The 18,223-nt window shown below is 36.4% G+C and overlaps 1 long non-coding RNA gene across 1 annotated transcript; it reads right to left on the minus strand.

Moving 5' to 3' along the window:
* Positions 1-12,079: 12,079 nt before the first annotated feature.
* On the minus strand, positions 12,080-12,461 carry LOC149615232 (uncharacterized). The gene is made up of 2 exons (XR_016376202.1): positions 12,326-12,461; positions 12,080-12,264 (listed from the first exon to the last, which is right to left on the minus strand). It is a non-coding gene; the product is annotated as an uncharacterized LOC149615232 (long non-coding RNA).
* Between the last annotated feature and the right edge of the window lie 5,762 nt (positions 12,462-18,223).

Raw genomic sequence — 18,223 nt, forward strand, 5'->3', positions numbered from 1 at the left:
AGCCCAGAAGGTCAAAATAGGTACGGCGGGTTTTTAATGAAGTCCAACCAAGTGTAGAGAGTCTAGTGGCCCTGGGTTGATGTCGCAAGCGGGATGGGAGACGAGACAGAGAACCCTGTTCATTGTCGAGGAGTTTAACATCAAGGGCAGAATGAGGGTTCCAGATGGGACACCCAAATTCCAGTACGGGGCGGACGTAGCAAGCGTAAATCCGGGTAAGAAGTTCAGGTGTGAGATTGGGGAAATTGGCCCCAATGGTAGCTATGAGACCTTTCGCACTGTAGCGGCGTTTTAGGTGGTTTGAAAGACCTTAAACTTACTAACTACATAAGTGTTTGAAATCAATGAAATAGACGACGTTCGTAGAAACAGAACCTTTATTCTCCAAGCTCAAGCCAAAACTGACTGTTTCCCCTTTCCCGTCTCTCGCACCCCGAAGGCCCATCCCTGGTTAAATCTAGGTGGTCCTTCCTAAACTATCTCCAGACATCTTGGCGACACACAAGAAAGGAGAGAGTCCTTTCCCATAAGAAAGGAAATAGTCCGTGAGCCACGGAGCCACGCTACAGCACGACCACAAATGTTTTGGATGTGAGAGTGGAATTTGAGATTATGATCGACCTGAATGCCTAAGTGTGTGTGTGGGGAGGGGGTGTTTGTTAGTTAACTCCGGATAGAGATGTGAGTCGGTAATTTACCAAATACCGCGTAAATTACCGATTTATATCATACCGTAATTTTAGAATGGTAATTTACCAAGAAATTACGTAAATTACCGCGATAATAAGCCTGTGAAAATATAAAATCCCATAAATTACGGTAATTTTTGTTATTCCATAATTTAAATCGGTAATTTACCCGGTAAATTACCATTTTTAGCTAGGTGTGGTTATATAATCACACCTTGTTATTGCGCTGATGGATTGTATGTGTGTGTGTGTGTGTGTGTGTGTGTGTGTGTGTGTGAGTTAACCCCGGGTACACGAAAAACAAGCGTGGATAGAAAACGATTAAGGCAAGATCCACTACCACGTTGGAGCTCGTAATTTGAAAGAATTGCGAAAGGAAATACATTAGCGCTATGACATGAGTTAAAGGCAATTTTCCGACTGCGGATGGACGTAAAACAAGTTTGTCTGGACCTATAGTTAAGAAAAGATCCTCTTTATAGGCTCTTCAAAGCTTTTATCGAGCTTCTTCACAAGGCTCGAAAACTTGTCGAGCCCTTAAAAAGTTGCTTATCGAGCTTTCGAGTCTTATCGAGGGCTCGCACAGGCCTACTCTTTACTCCGGTTTTTGGGGTTAGCGAGGGTGGATGGGGAATACGGGCAAGGTAGCTAGAATGAGAGATTGATTTAGAGGCGGAAAGGGCACTATTAAGGTTGGGTTTCTGTTATTTATTTATAGTTTTCGTTGAAAACATCTCCTGACCCTTCAATAGCTTGAAATAACGTTGTAATCTGGGTGCACGGCAGTACCACTAAGCATACAAGCAAAGGGAAAAGTCCCAAAAGCGGGAGTTTCCCCCTTTTAGCCCCTGAAATGGGGGTTTAAAATTAGAGTCATCATCTATACCTCTAGGGCATTTCCGGTGGTGCTAGAATGATGAAATTTGGCATACTTGTACCACTAAGCATACAAGCAAAGGGAAAAGTCCCAAAAGCGGGAGTTTCCCCCTTTTAGCCCCTGAAGTGGGGGTTTAAAATTAGAGTCATCATCTAAACCTCTAGGGCACTTCCGGTGTTGCGGGAATGATAAAATTTTGCATACAAGTAGGACTTAGCATACAAAGAAAGGGAAAAGTCCCAAAAGCGGGAGTTTTCCCCTTTTAGCCCCTGAAATGGGGGTTTTATAATTTATATCCCCTCGTAATAGGACATTATAATTTAATTTTTTCGTCTTTTAATATTAATATTTTTTACTAATATGATTATTTCGTATTATTGCAAAATTTATGTTTTTTACATAATGTTTTAGTAATTAAATTTTTTACACATTTCCTTTTCATTTCGTCTGAAATGGTTCTAAGCGTGTTTTGATTCATTTAGTTTTTCTTAAATCTATTCTGTTGATTATAAGTGTTACTTGCCACAATATTGTGTTCTTCGAATAGAAATACGGTTAACAATTATCACAGCCTGAGAAAAAAAAGAAAGTTGAATGCAAAAAAGTTGAAAAAGGCAAAGCCAAGTAAAACTCTTGGAAAGAACAAATAAAAATCTAAAAGTACAAATGTTTATTTCACTTCATAATCCTACTTCTATAAATCTACAAGCAGTGGCGTCGCTAGGCCTTTTTGGGGAGGGGGCTATAGCCCCCCCAAAATAATCCGTAAACCCTACCAAAAAATTGCTGTTAGCAACCTAAAATTCTGTAGCAATATATAAAAAATTTTCAATATGAAACAGTAAAATTTTGAAGATAAAAACAGATGGAGACAAGTAAAATGTTTCATGTTCTTTCGAAGGGAGTCCCAATAGTGTGGACTAAAAGTTAACCAAAACTAAAAATAAACCAAAGACGAGTGAAAACCGGTGAAAACCCTTCTTAATCGGTTCCGTAGTCCTTATCAATAAAAGGTTGTACATCTCTAATATACGAAAAATTTCATGTTGACACAAATTTACGGATAGTTTTAAAGGTCTACACATTTTCCAAAGAACCAATTATGCAATTTTTAGCCGCATTGTAGTATACGATAGGCTCTTAGTTTGACCCGAGCCGTAGTATATGGCCGGGGTTTTCGCTTTCGTTATCGTCAGATTTTAGCTTAAATGGAACCAATAGTTGTAGCTGAGCTCAGTTAGAGATTTTATTTTAATTAAAAAATTTTCACACCGCACCCGGGAATTGAATCTGGCTGGTTGGCGCAGCAGTAAGACACGCTACCACTGTGGGGTGGGACACTTCTGATTTTTTGTTTAGGGTCTTTAAATTTTTTCTTTTTATTTATGTGCAAATAAAATAGATAACGATGTGGCTACTATTAAGTCCCAGCCATTGGGCCATCTTGTTTATATTAAGTTCTTATATTAATTTTAAAATAGTTTGCCCAGATTTAGCCCCCCCCCCCAAATTTCAAACCCTAGCGACGCTACTGTCTACAAGAACATGCACGTACATCTCTGTAAAAATATGCCAAGTTGTTTGGCCGTAAAAAGAAGTGAGATCTAAAATACGGCCAAGTTATTATCTCCAGGTGAACCAACATTTTATTCGACTTAAAACTTCTCAAGAATGTTTTTCTGACTTGGCCATTAGCATTCCAAAGTTGCATCCTTCTTCTTTGCAACCGTGAAGGTTAATAACGGAAATTACAAGTTTAACCACAAAGGCTTATCAAGAATATTTAACCAATTTGATTTAATATTTTAATTTCGATCCATATCTGGAATTAAACGAATCCTTGATATGCAAATGGCCAAGTCAGAAAAACATTCTTGAGAAGTTTTAAGTCGAATAAAATGTTGGTTCACCTAGAGATAATAACTTGGCCGTATTTTAGATCTCACTTCTTTTTACGGCCAAACAACTTGGCATATTTTTACAGAGATGTTTTTGGTGAGATTATGTTCACTACAAATTTTATTTTCCATTCAAATACAGCACGAAGGATCGAATCTGGTACAAACCTCGTTAGATTTCCCCAGGGCCCACAAAACTCGAGGCACAAACACACCTTCAATTTTCATTTTTCAGCGCGAAGGTTTGGCTGTATAAGAAATTGTGAATTTTACCTTAATAACAATTGAGTTGTGCAGAAAAATTTCGTTCGAATTGTACAGGAATTTTTAGCATCGTTTGCCCGTCCCTATGTGGTTATTAAACTGTCCCTTATTTCCTTCGGTACCAGTTTTTTCTTCCTTCAGTCCCGCGCCTTTGTGTGAGGGGCAGATAGAGTTCTGGGAACAATGCGCTATGCTATTTCACTACGAATAAGCTAGTACTACGCTAACAAGTTCTAGTGGTGAAGTGCCTATATCACGCTAGTACTGCACGTTGCAGGTTTATCAGGTTAAGGTGAATCTTTAGGTAAATTGGTGTCGAAATATACATATTTACCCTGCGGTTTTGCTACTTGATGGCGAAATATCTTCAAGTTTCTGCCATTTATTTCGTTTCTGGCATATACGTTTATGAAACCAGGATAGTAAGTGCGTTGTAAATTATACTTTCTGATTCTAGAAATTTCCGTGTATATTTCCAAAGGTACCTTCGCAAACGAGCGGAATCGGCTATACAGAAGCTTAAACTGATTGAACACTTTCTGCTTTCGAGTTCAGCTTTGTGCTTCAGAATCGGAAATTCGTTTCTGATTCTTTCCTACAGTATCGTATAGGCGCACTTAATTATTTCCAAGGATATTAAAGTTTGCGGTCCAACGCGCCATTTAGTTAAAGAACATAGTTTGTAGAGATGGCTAGTGCAAGAGATAAGCGTTTGTTAATGTTAACGCACTGTATTAAAAACATTGAAAGTTAGGAACAGTCCTCGATATCGTTAGTGGGTTCATCCCATTTTGCGAAATAGAAAGAAAGAAGGGGATTTCCATATTATATAGAATATTCTCTGCTATGCAAGGTTTTGAAACACGATCCTTGATACTTTCACAACCACGCAAGGATGTGTCCCATACTATTTGACAAGCTTTTAGCATTTTTTTCTTGTACTAATGTTTTGGCCGATTTCATGGCAGAAAAATAGCTCTACTTAAGTGAAGTATTAGCTACCCTTAATCCCCATCCATTTTAAATCACCAATGAATCCCTATCACTTTTAAAAGCGTCAATAAAATTCACCAATGAAAGAAAATTTTCATTAGTGCATAGCTCCTCGACTCCTTTAACAGTGCTAAACACCTAAGTGACCCTTAATAAAAGAACGAAATTTTAGTGACTATCCCCTCCATCAGTTACCTTTAACAGTGCTAAACTTACAACATAGACTTATGTACACGCATACTTATCGCATCTCATACATTTTTAACATTGGCATATGGCCAGGAGCATGTGAAAGAGAAAGAATTCGGTAAAACACCCCACTTGAGTTCTTTCTTTGTGTAAATTCGGAAGTTTTTATTTTATAGAAAGTTGTTCGGGCTCTTGGAATATTCATGTCTTAAAAGGCGAGGGGCTAGTCATTCGCCAAAATTTTGTACACCTGAACTGATTTCTGAATTTTTATGTGAATTCTGATGATTATTGAACGAATTCCTTGATTTCTGTGATTACGATTATTTTCGATGATTTCCATATTCTTTACACTGATTTTCCGTTATTGCCGCGGATTACTTTTGATTCCTGTTTGAATTCCAATGAATTCCGGTGATACTTTTGGTGAATGCAGTGATTACCACTGGATTCTTCGTGAATTTCGATGAATGCCGTGATTATAGAGCGATTATTTCTTTTCCAACTGATTACGATTTTGATTTTGGATTTTCGAATTCCTCGATTGATTATGTGTGACTATTTCACGAAAGATGTGACTACCGAGGTGATTACAAAAGATTACTAGTAAATCATGTGATTTACTCAATTTCTGATTTTCTCAAGATTTCACGTGATTTCCAGTGATTATCGGAGGTTTATGATTACCTTTGATTACCTACAGAAATGATTTTGATTACTGATGATTTTCTCAGAATTCTAGAAATCAAGTAATCGATTTCTGCGGTTTTGTACACCTGATTATTCAAGTGACTAACCCCTCGTTAAAAGGCGAGAAATTTTAAAGAGAGAATGAAACTTTCCAGTTTTTGTAAGGAAATATGACAAATTTGTGTGTTCATAAAAGACCTACAGATACTAGTGTTTGTTCATTAAAGGGTATGAGAAGCTTCGTTTTCATATCATATTTTACCACGAAAGTGGTATTATGTTACACTTTCAAGTCTCTACTTTCGAAATATCAAGTTTTTAATATAATTGAACCAAAGTTTCTATTTTTTAAAATCCATTGAAAAATCACGAAAACTCAGTTTCGACATATCAATAATTTTGTCTTGTCGAGCTTGTTCGCCCGTTTGATGACGTCACTATGACGTGAGGAAAAAAAGCGTGGGAATCCTATACCCGTCTCGAGCTTCTCTGGGTCTGATAGCTATCGTCAACTCACGTGAAAAATATATGGGACGTCAGCCAACGGGAAACTTTTTAGGCTTTCATAAAAAGTGGATTTCAAATTGTTTCATATGAAGCATTTTCAAACGCATATTGCCAAATAACCAGAAATCGGAGAATTAAAAGCTTGATATTTTTGAATCCACAGAAATTAATTCTATCTTTTGTTATATAGGCCTAAATCAGAGGTTTTTCAAACGAAGCTTCTCATACCCTTTAATATTCTCACAGTGCATTCCACATTGTACTGTCATAGATTAATCATAATCCTCTTTCCTTTAAAATCGCCAATGAATGAAAACTATCACCTTAACACAATTTATCCCTTTTCACTGTAAGTGTGTTCATTAATATGTGCAGACTACATTCCCAATGCACTGTTATAGACAAATCATAATTCTCTCCCTTTGAAAATCACGAATCCCTCTTTTCACTCTCCCTTTAAAAGACGAACCACACTTTATCGAGTCGAAATTTTCTACTTGGCCAGCAATTCGTATTAGTGCCGGGGAAAGTGAAGTTAATTAGGGAAAACAGGACGACCCAAGGGCTGGGCTCGTAAAAGTAACCATATTGTACCGTACTTAACAGGAGTGCAGAAAACTTCAGTAAATAGCCCCTCGATGCGATACCTTTAACTGTTTTAAAATTATTACTTAAATTTTTTAGTTTCTGTTATAATTATAACTTTGAGCACCCCTATTATGTGCATTCTTTAACAGTGGTAAAACGAAATATCCGTAAATTTCCATTAAAAGAATTACAAAAAAAGAGTGATGCCCTAACAAAAAATTATAACCCTTAATCCTTACTTCAATAAAACTTACGTTATAATTATAATATCCAGGGCCACAAGCTAGTACTTTCATTTAAAATTGTTCTCGATTTGTGGAGAAATACACGTCACTTCTAATAATAAACACCGCCATTGGACCATTCTAAATCTGTCGTCGGTATATACTTGCATTTGATTTTTAAAAATTCCCCTCGATTTCATTGAATTTTGAAATAGGGGAGTATGCTTAAGAATCCTATAGATTGCTTAAATTCTTAGTTATTTAGCAGTGTTGTAGAAAAATACGGAGGTTAGGTAGAGGTTTAGTCAATGACAATAATGAATAGTGATATTCCTTAACTACGAGGGAAGCCTAGATTCTTAAATGTATATAAGGGAAGCAAGAGTGCCAACTCACCAGGGTGTGAAGAACCATTTAATGTCGATTGGAGGCCCACAAACGAAGCGTGAATTGAAGAACTTAAACACCAATTCGTAAAGTAAAAGGAACCTTTTACTTTAACCCGCAACTTAAGAAGGTCGAAGCTTAAGTGGAGCGCAAACTAAACCGTATTTAGATGGTCTGCTGTCCTATACTTCCGAGTAGGTCTCAACTTCACTCCGTGCACTAACTAAATGACTGCAATGACTGTCAAAGGTTTTTATAAGCCCGCGCTAGGACCTCCCTCCTACTAGGGCAATGGTCTAATCGCCCTCTAAGCGCTAGAAAGATAATAGAGTAGGCCTACAGTGAAGTCTACAATTAAGCCTACAGCCAGGCCTATAACCTGACAGAGTAAATGTCTGAGTGAGTTGACGTTCCGTTGCAACGTTATTAGTACAATTAAATGCAACGCTTAAGCTTACTATTAAAATCCCCCAAAACGTTATGCCGGGTGTAATTTTGGCAAGCAAACGAGTAAAAACGCTTTGGAACGATTAAATATCACTTATAAATTATATATTTGAAGTTTCTTTGAGAAAATGTTGGGAAAAACTAATTTTATGAACCTTTTCAATTTTTACATACCTACCCTTCTCCTATTGTCCCCTACGAGAACACTTCCCCTTAGAGCATTGAAAAAAAAAATGGTTAGCAAAAATAAAATCGTTATTCCAGCTCGTAATATAGCGTGCAAACTGGTAAAAACGCTTGGAAATCATTAAATATTAATCAATAATTATGTTTCTAAAGTTTTCTGGTGTTTGTACTGGGAAAAAGCGTTGATAAAATAGAAAATATTGCTACTCTCTTTACGGACGTACATTAAACGCTTATGCCATTAGCTGCCTCGAACTTTGGCTAGCCTTCATCAGTGGCGGAGCTATGGCCATCTATGAAGGGTTAGCGAGAATTCTGGATGTAATTGTGACGCGCAAACTAATAAAAACGGTTAGAAACGATTAAATATGAGTTACAAATTATATATTTCAAGATTCATGAAAAATTGTTGGGAAAAACTAATTTTATTCAATGTTTTGATTTTGGTTTGTAATCCCTCCCATCCCCTACAAAAACAAATCCCCTTCGAGCAGACGAAAAAATGGTTAGCATAAATAAAATCGTTATTCCAGCTCGTAATTAAGCGTGCAAACTGGTAGAAACGCTTGGAAATCATTAAATATTGATTAATAATTATGTTTATAAAGTTTTCTGGTGTTTGTACTGGGAAAAAGTGTTGATAAAATTGAAAATATTACTACTGTCATTACGGACGTACATTAAAGGCTTATACCATTAGCTGCCTCGAACTTTGGCGAGGCTTCATCCCTCTGCGGAGCTATAGCCATCTATGAAGGCTTAGCGAGAATGCCGGGCGTAATTTTGGCGGGCAAACTAATAAAAACGCTTGGAATCGATTAAATATGAGTTATAAATTATATATTCGAAGTTTCTTGAGAAATTGTTGGGAAAAACAAATTTTATTCAATATTTTAATTTTGGTTTCTAATACCTCCCCTCCCCCTATAGTTTCCCTGCAAGAACGCTTTTCCTTTAAGCACGCAAGAATGGTTAGCAAAAATAAAATCGTTATTCCAGCTCGTAATAAAGCGTGCAAACTGGTGTAAACGCTTGGAAACCATTAAATATTAATCAACAATTATGTTTATAAAGTTTTCTGGTGTTTGTACTGGGAAAAAGCGTTGATAAATTAGAAAATATTACTACTGTCATTACGGACGTACATTAGACGCTTATGCCATTAGCTGCCTCGAACTTTGGCGAGCCTTCATCCCACTGCAGAGCTATAGCCATCTATGAACGGTTAGCAAAAACTAAAACGTTATGCCGGGTGTAATAATGACGAGCAAACTAATAAAAACGCTTGGAAACGATTAAATATGAGTTATTAATTATGTATTCGAAGTTTCTTGAGAAATTGTTGGGAAAAACCAATTTTATTCAATATTTTAATTCTGGTTTGTAATACCTCCCCTCCCCCTATAGTTCCCCTGCAAGAACGCTTTTCCTTTAAGCACGCAAGAATGGTTAGCAAAAATAAAATCGTTATTCCAGCCCGTAATTCAGCGAGCAAACTGGTAAAAACGCTTGGAAATCATTAAATATTAATCAATAATTATGCTTATAAAGTTTTCTGGTGTTTGTACTGGGAAAAAGCGTTGATAAATTAGAAAATATTGCTACTGTCATGACGGACGTACATTAGACGCTTATGCCATTAGCTGCCTCGAACTTTGGCGAACCTTCATCCCACTGCAGAGCTATAGCCATCTATGAACGGTTAGCAAATACTAAAACGTTATGCCGGGTGTAATAATGACGAGCAAACTGATAAAAACGCTTGGAAACGATTAAATATGAGTTATTAATTATGTATTCGAAGTTTCTTGAGAAATTGTTGGGAAAAACCAATTTTATTCAATATTTTAATTTTGGTTTGTAATACCTCCCCTCCCCCTATAGTTCCCCTGCAAGAACGCTTTTCCTTTAAGTACGCAAGAATGGTTAGCAAAAATAAAATCGTTATTCCAGCTCGTAATATAGCGTGCAAACTGGTAAAAACGCTTGGAAATCATTAAATATTAATCAATAATTATGTTTCTAAAGTTTTCTGGTGTTTGTACTGGGAAAAAGCGTTGATAAAATACAAAATATTGATACTCTCTTTACGGACGTACATTAAACGCTTATGCCATTAGCTGCCTCGAACTTTGGCTAGCCTTCATCAGTGGCGGAGCTATGGTTATCTATGAAGGGTTAGCGAGAATTCTGGATGTAATTGTGACGCGCAAACTAATAAAAACGGTTAGAAACGATTAAATATGAGTTACAAATTATATATTTCAAGTTTCATGAAAAATTGTTGGGAAAAACTAATTTTATTCAATGTTTTGATTTTGGTTTGTAATCCCTCCCTTCCCCTACAAAAACAAATCCCCTTCGAGCAGACGAAAAAATGGTTAGCATAAATAAAATCGTTATTCCAGCTCGTAATTAAGCGTGCAAACTGGTAGAAACGCTTGGAAATCATTAAATATTGATTAATAATTATGTTTATAAAGTTTTCTGGTGTTTGTACTGGGAAAAAGTGTTGATAAAATTGAAAATATTACTACTGTCATTACGGACGTACATTAAAGGCTTATACCATTAGCTGCCTCGAACTTTGGCGAGGCTTCATCCCTCTGCGGAGCTATAGCCATCTATGAAGGGTTAGCGGGAATGCCGGGCGTAATTTTGGCGGGCAAACTAATAAAAACGCTTGGAATCGATTAAATATGAGTTATAAATTATATATTCGAAGTTTCTTGAGAAATTGTTGGGAAAAACCAATTTTATTCAATATTTTAATTTTGGTTTCTAATACCTCCCCTCCCCCTATAGTTCCCCTGCAAGAACGCTTTTCCTTTAAGCACGCAAGAAAGGTTAGCAAAAATAAAATCGTTATTCCAGCTCGCAATAAAGCGTGCAAACTGGTAAAAACGCTTGGAAACCATTAAATATTAATCAACAATTATATTTATAAAGTTTTCTGGTGTTTGTACTGGGAAAAAGCGTTGATAAATTAGAAAATATTACTACTGTCATTACGGACGTACATTAGACGCTTATGCCATTAGCTGCCTCGAACTTTGGCGAGCCTTCATCCCACTGCAGAGCTATAGCCATCTATGAACGGTTAGCAAAAACTAAAACGTTATGCCGGGTGTAATAATGACGAGCAAACTAATAAAAACGCTTGGAAACGATTAAATATGAGTTATTAATTATGTATTCGAAGTTTCTTGAGAAATTGTTGGGAAAAACCAATTTTATTCAATATTTTAATTCTGGTTTGTAATACCTCCCCTCCCCCTATAGTTCCCCTGCAAGAACGCTTTTCCTTTAAGCACGCAAGAATGGTTAGCAAAAATAAAATCGTTATTCCAGCCCGTAATTCAGCGAGCAAACTGGTAAAAACGCTTGGAAATCATTAAATATTAATCAATAATTATGCTTATAAAGTTTTCTGGTGTTTGTACTGGGAAAAAGCGTTGATAAATTAGAAAATATTGCTACTGTCATGACGGACGTACATTAGACGCTTATGCCATTAGCTGCCTCGAACTTTGGCGAACCTTCATCCCACTGCAGAGCTATAGCCATCTATGAACGGTTAGCAAATACTAAAACGTTATGCCGGGTGTAATAATGACGAGCAAACTAATAAAAACGCTTGGAAACGATTAAATATGAGTTATTAATTATGTATTCGAAGTTTCTTGAGAAATTGTTGGGAAAAACCAATTTTATTCAATATTTTAATTTTGGTTTGTAATACCTCCCCTCCCCCTATAGTTCCCCTGCAAGAACGCTTTTCCTTTAAGCACGCAAGAATGGTTAGCAAAAATAAAATCGTTATTCCAGCCCGTAATTAAGCGAGCAAACAGGTAAAAACGCTTGGAAATCATTAAATATTAATCAATAATTATGTTTATAAAGTTTTCTGGTGTTTGTACTGGGAAAAAGCGTTGATAAATTAGAAAATGTTACTACTGTCATAAGTGTATGTCGAGCAAACGAGAAAAACCCTTGGGAACAATTTAATAACAATAATGAATCTCTGGAAAAACTAATTTTATGAACTATTTCATTTTGAATTAGGATACCTCCCCTTCCCCAATAGTTCCCATACCCGTACTCTTCCCCTTCAAGCACTCAAACAAAAAAGGTTATCAAGTAGAAAATCATTATGCCACCTCTTAATTTAACGAGCAAAGGAGTAAAATCGCTTGGGAACAATTAAGTATCAATTAAAAATGTATTTTCTAATGTTTCCCAGTATTTTCTCTGCGAAAAGTACTTTCATGAAGTGTTTCTTGGTAATACCATCCTAATTTTGTGTACTAAAGAGTTATGTATTTCTATAAATAAATTAATAGGTTTAAATACAGTTATTTAGTCGCAGTTTTACTTTAAATTTACTTTAATATATTGTGGGAAGTCGCCTTTCTATTATTTTCTCTACATCTTTTATTTTAATTAACTAACGCTTAATTTATATTCATTTAGGTTAATTCATATTCATTCAGGTTTGTCAAAGGCTTAATATAATATAAGCAGACGCCGTTTAATTTTCTGAGAAATTCTGAGAGTTATGCCGTGTTAGCAAAAAATCAGTAGCAAAAAAAAATTAGGTAAACTAGTATCACCCACCACACCGCTATAAAGTGAAACCAAAACTTAAACGTTAATGTATACCTTCAGTTTCTTTGTTTGAATATAAAAGAAGCAAGTGCTTTGGGAAGCTTGGAGTGCAAAAACCTTATATATTAAAGATTTTTGGTTGTGAAAATAATACTGAATTCCAAAATAGATCTCAATTTGTTTTAGTTACAGAATTATTTTGCGGTTTCAAATATTTTAAGACAAAAATGTGTGAAATAATACCCTTTAGAATTGTATGTTTTTCTTTTTCCTTAAAAAATCTGTTAAGTATATATCAGAGTTGCCACAATACCTGGAAATCCTGGAAAAGTCAGGGAATTTAATAATGGGCCAAAAGGTCAGGGAATTTTAAAAATTTTAGCAAATTCTGGGAATTTTGTTTTAGTGGGTAAAAGTATTCATTGAAAGAGTAATGAAAGTTTCTCCTTATCCTCTCTTTACACAGAAAACTCCGTGAGCAATCCTTAAAAATGCTGTCTAGAATTGTTTTTATAAAGTAAATGCCTTCAAAAAAGCTCTTAAGACTGTTATTTATAGTTAAAATGATTCTTATTCATTTTGGTGCAATAAGTACATTGGAAAACTTAATGTGGAGAGTTTATTTAATTATAAGCACTGTAACCATTTACCCTACCGCCCGAAAAGGTCAGGGAAGATCTGAGAAAAAGGTCAGGGAAAACCTGGAAAAGTCAGGGAATGTGGTTCTGAAAATTCCGTGGCAACCCTGCATATTTTCATTAAGATTTTTGTAATTTAAGAGATAGTAACTGGCCACATCGAAGATATTAATAAAACTTTAATTGATGTAGATATTATACTCGCCCTGTAAAATTTTACTTTTTGTTAAAACCAATTAGCTAGGCAGCTAATATTTCCATTCGACTAGTCGTGTAAAATCGAATACATTGTTTAATATTTGAAATTGTTATAATTGATGCTCAACCTGTATGTTACTTGAAATATTCAAAGTACAAAAAAGTGATTTTCATTGAAAATTTATTAAAGAAATTTCAATACTAAGTATCAGTATCCTTTAGTATAAGCGAACGAAGCCTTGAGTTAAGACTTGATCGTCGCAAAACCGTCGGGCCTCTAGTTAAGGTTTGATTGTCGCAAAAGCGTCGGACCTCTTGCTGACAGGCGGTTAAGTCGACTCTCACACGTGTTGGGTGAGGGTCGTATTTCATTCGTGTCTTAACAGTCGGTGAACCAGTGGGCCGTCGTCCCACCGGGCGGACATTTCGATTCTCAAACCCCTTACTCTACCTGCCCTTTACCGACGATTTACCGTTCCTATACTAAAAAGCCGCGAAATCGTCGGATTGAGCGCGGCTTTAGGTAGGCATAATGACGCCGACATATAGTCGGCCAACAGTCGTTTTATAGTCGCCTCATAACAGTCGGAAAACCGGCAGGCCGTCGTCCCGCCGAGCGGACATTTCGACTCTCAAACCCTTTCTCTACCAGACCTTTACCGACGATTTACCGTTCCTATACTAAAAAGCCGCGAAATCGTCGGATTGAGCGCGGCTTTAGGTAGGCATAATGACGCCGACATATAGTCGGCCAACAGTCGTTTTATAGTCGCCTCATAACAGTCGGAAAACCGGCAGGCCGTCGTCCCGCCGGGCGGACATTTCGACTCTCAAACCCTTTCTCTACCAGCCCTTTACCGACGATTTACCGTTCCTATACTAAAAAGCCGCGAAATCGTTGGATTGAGCGCGGCTTTAGGTAGGCATAATGACGCCGACATTTAGTCGGCCAACAGTCGTTTTATAGTAGCCTCAAAACAGTAGGAAAACCGGCGGGCCGTCGTCCCTCCAGGCGGACATTTCGACTTTCAAACCATTACTCTCCCGACTTATTAGTGACTTTTTACCAACTCGTCGGTAACACACAAAGCCGACCATGTAGGCCCTACGTCGGCAGTGCTACTAGGGTAGAGGTAAAGAAACCAGAATACAAAAACTCAAAGTAGACGGATTTTGTGAGATCAACCAGGAAATATTCGAGTACTGGGGGTGTTTCTATCATGGGTGTAAAATACACTTTCCCTTAAACAGAAACAAGGCTTTGCATGAAGAACCTGCATAGACTTTGAATTCCAGATATTTTAGAAGCGTGAACGTGCTAGCCACATTAGAATCCCTCAATTATATAGTGAATGTCAAATGGGAGTGTGACTGGCAGAAGGAAAAATTAAATAAACAAGAAATAATAGAGTTTTTAAAATGTAATGATATTAAGCCTAAAATAGTAAAAAGATTAGACCCCCGTGATGCTTTCTTCGGAGGAAGATGTTGCGCAACAAAACTATATCATCAAACAACAGGATCGGAGCGTGTTAATTACGTCGATTTCACAAGTCTATACCCATTCATTAATAAAACCACCAAGATACCTATAGGACATCCTGAAATCATATTAGATAACTTTCCAGACATATTTTCGATTGATGGTCTTCTTAAGTGTGACGTGTTACCGGCCCAAAACCTAATTCATCCAGTTTTGCCTGCTCGTATTAACAGGAAATTAACATTTCCGCTTAGTTACACATGTTGTAAAACCCAATTTCAAGGTGATTGCGAACATACTACAGAACAAAGAGAATTGCGAGGCACATGGGTAGTCGACGAGTTACGTCATGCAGTAGAGAATGGCTACAAAATCACACGAATGTACGAGGCTTGGTCATACAAAGTGACACAGTACGATCCCAAAACAAAACAGGGAGGACTGTTTAAAGATTACGTTAATACCTTTTTAGAGTATAAAACCCAAGCTAGTGGCTTCCCTGCAGATTGCCAGACTCAAGAAGACAAAGAGGAATATATCAAAAACTTCAAAGACGAAGAGGGTGTAGAACTGGATATCACTAAAGTAGAGAAAAATGAAGGTCTCAGATGCCTTAGCAAACTTATGCTCAACTCTTTTTGGGGTAAATTTGGCCAAAAAACAAGACACATCTCTACCGAATTAATCAAAGATGCCCACAAATTATACGGCTTAATATTTAATCCAGACTTGGAGGTTAAAAGTTTATTAACAATTAACGAAAGCACAGTACTTGTAAAATACGAACACATTCTAGAAAACGAGATTGTGCACAAACACACAAACGTAGTTATCGCTTGTAACACAACAGCTATGGCCCGATTACATTTACTAAAACATCTTGAAAAGGTCGGTGACCTTTGCTTTTATTATGACACTGACAGTTTAGTGTACCTTTCACCAGACGGCGCTCATTTGCTACCCACAGGCGATTATTTGGGGCAACTAAAAAATGAATTAGAATCCTATGGACCGGATGCCTATATTTGTGAATGGGGGAGTGCTGGACCAAAGAACTATTCTATGGACATTCTAGACCCTAAAACCGGCGCTAAAACTAACATTATCAAAGTTAAAGGATTTTATTTAAACGCATCTACAGAAAATTATATAAATTTCGAAACAATGAAGAAACTACTGGGGGTAAACAATGAAGGTGAACCTCTAAAGAACTCGGTTCAAGTCCCTATTGGCCCTCAAATCAGACGTCTACAAGATCACACTCTGATCACGATCAACCAGACCAAAACATATCAGGTCGTAGTGGATAAAGTTAGAATTCTACCTGAATATAAAACTGCCCCCTACGGTTATATTAAATAGAATCGTTGACTTTTTCGACATAAGTTAGTTGTATATATTTTAGATACCAAGTATCAGTATTTGAATTAGTATCTCAAGTATTATTTATAGTAATATTAACGTATTTCAACTATTAACATGTAACAATATTTTAACGAATACGCAGCGTTTTTGGTCATATTTTTTTGCATTTAGTAAGCTTTTTTTAATTAATATATATTAACACTTAAGTATAAAAATTAGTATTGAATTGTTTTGTATAAGTATAATTTTTTTGATGATAATTATAGTTACGTTTTTTTAGTAATATTTCGATATTTTTATCCGTAATCGTATATCAATATTTTAGCGTATATAGAAAAATATATTTTTTCGTCGATCCCGTGAACATTTTAGTTTAATAACTAGCCTAATATTTGTACTAAAATCGTACAATAACCATTGTAGACTTTAAATCATATTAAAAGTAGTAACGCTATATTTTCTATGAAGGTATAATAATATATATGCGCTTAATATTCTCGCATGCAGTAATATTGTTCTATTTTCTAAGATGGTAAATGTTTATGTGATTAATCATCCTGTACTACCTTTTTTTGAAGTAGTACTAATTTTGCATATTTTTGAATTTGTTTGTTATCAAAATCAGTGTAATTCTTGCTTTTTGATGATGTTGTTCAGTAATGATTGCGCATTTTAACTGTATATCAATATTTTAGCGCGTATGATAAAAATATAATTTTTAGTCAATCCTATATGTTTGTTTAGTTTAATAACTAGTATTGTGCTTATTTACCATGTATTCTATATAATTCGTATTTTCTGATGTTTTATTAGTAATATTTTGTATTTAAGTAAATTTGTTTGTTATCAAAACTAGCGTAAATCGCAGTTTCAGACTTTTAGCAGTACTTCTTCATTTTAACTACTTATCAAATACCAAATTGTGTAAAAACTGTCGTAATTCCTCTTTTATGATATTAAAATGTACTATTGTTCTAACCCTGTATTTCTTTTTCTATCTATAACACCCTCTTGTAGTACCGCGTCGCAACTTAATTTGTAACTGTTATTGGCAATGTAAACCATATCTCGCTTAAAACTAGTTCTTTAGTATAACATAAGCATACATGGAGAGACCTCAAAATCATACAAAGAACAACATTACTAGAAGGGCGAGTGAGAAAGAGCGTACTGAACCCATAGAATTACCATTAAATCATACCATACACTATCCTAAAGATACACCAAATAATAACAATACAAAGCATACATCCTTACTGTAGAACTTATTCGTTGCTTAATTTTCAATAAACTACGTAAACCTAATCTAGTTCTTTAGTATGGCATGAGCATACATGGAGAGACCTTAATAATAATAACATTACGGGACGGGTGCGTGTAGAAAGGGCCTACTGAACCTATAGAATTACCATTAAATCATATCCTAAATGTATACAAGATCCTAAACATACACCAAATAATAACATTATGGACACTGAATGTCGTCACCATCGATAAGTCGCGCGACGTCATACCACTATACAAAAAAAATCCCCTATAAATTCAAATTTCGCGCCATCACCTTAATAATCAACTAAATCTCCCGCCACAACTAGGGGGCGTTACAATTCAAATTTACCGCCAACAATATCACGTGACGTCATCAATTCCCCCTTGCAATCCCCCCCGGCACGACTAGAGAGAAGAACGAAAAGGGGGGGTGAAATGACCCCCCCTCCCAGCTACACTAAGTACCACCGTATACGGACAATCTTGTCCGTATACGGTGGTCTATATTCTCTCGTTGAACTTAGTTTTCGTACCCGCTCCGTGTCTATCGGCAATGAGACCTTTCCCCTACCAGATGCGTTATTCAACCACTCTCACCTCGCTCGCATTAGCCAAGACATCACCATCCCTGCCTCGTCTGAAGTAGCGGTGGAAGTCACTGTTCCCCAAGTCAATGGCGCTCTGATGATCGAACCTCTAGCATCCTCCTTCTAGCGTCATGGG

The sequence above is a fragment of the Phalangium opilio genome, unplaced genomic scaffold, assembly GCF_054372755.1.
Source record: "Phalangium opilio isolate 3A_F unplaced genomic scaffold, DU_Popi_V2 ptg000225l_1, whole genome shotgun sequence".
NCBI lineage: Eukaryota > Metazoa > Arthropoda > Arachnida > Opiliones > Phalangiidae > Phalangium > Phalangium opilio.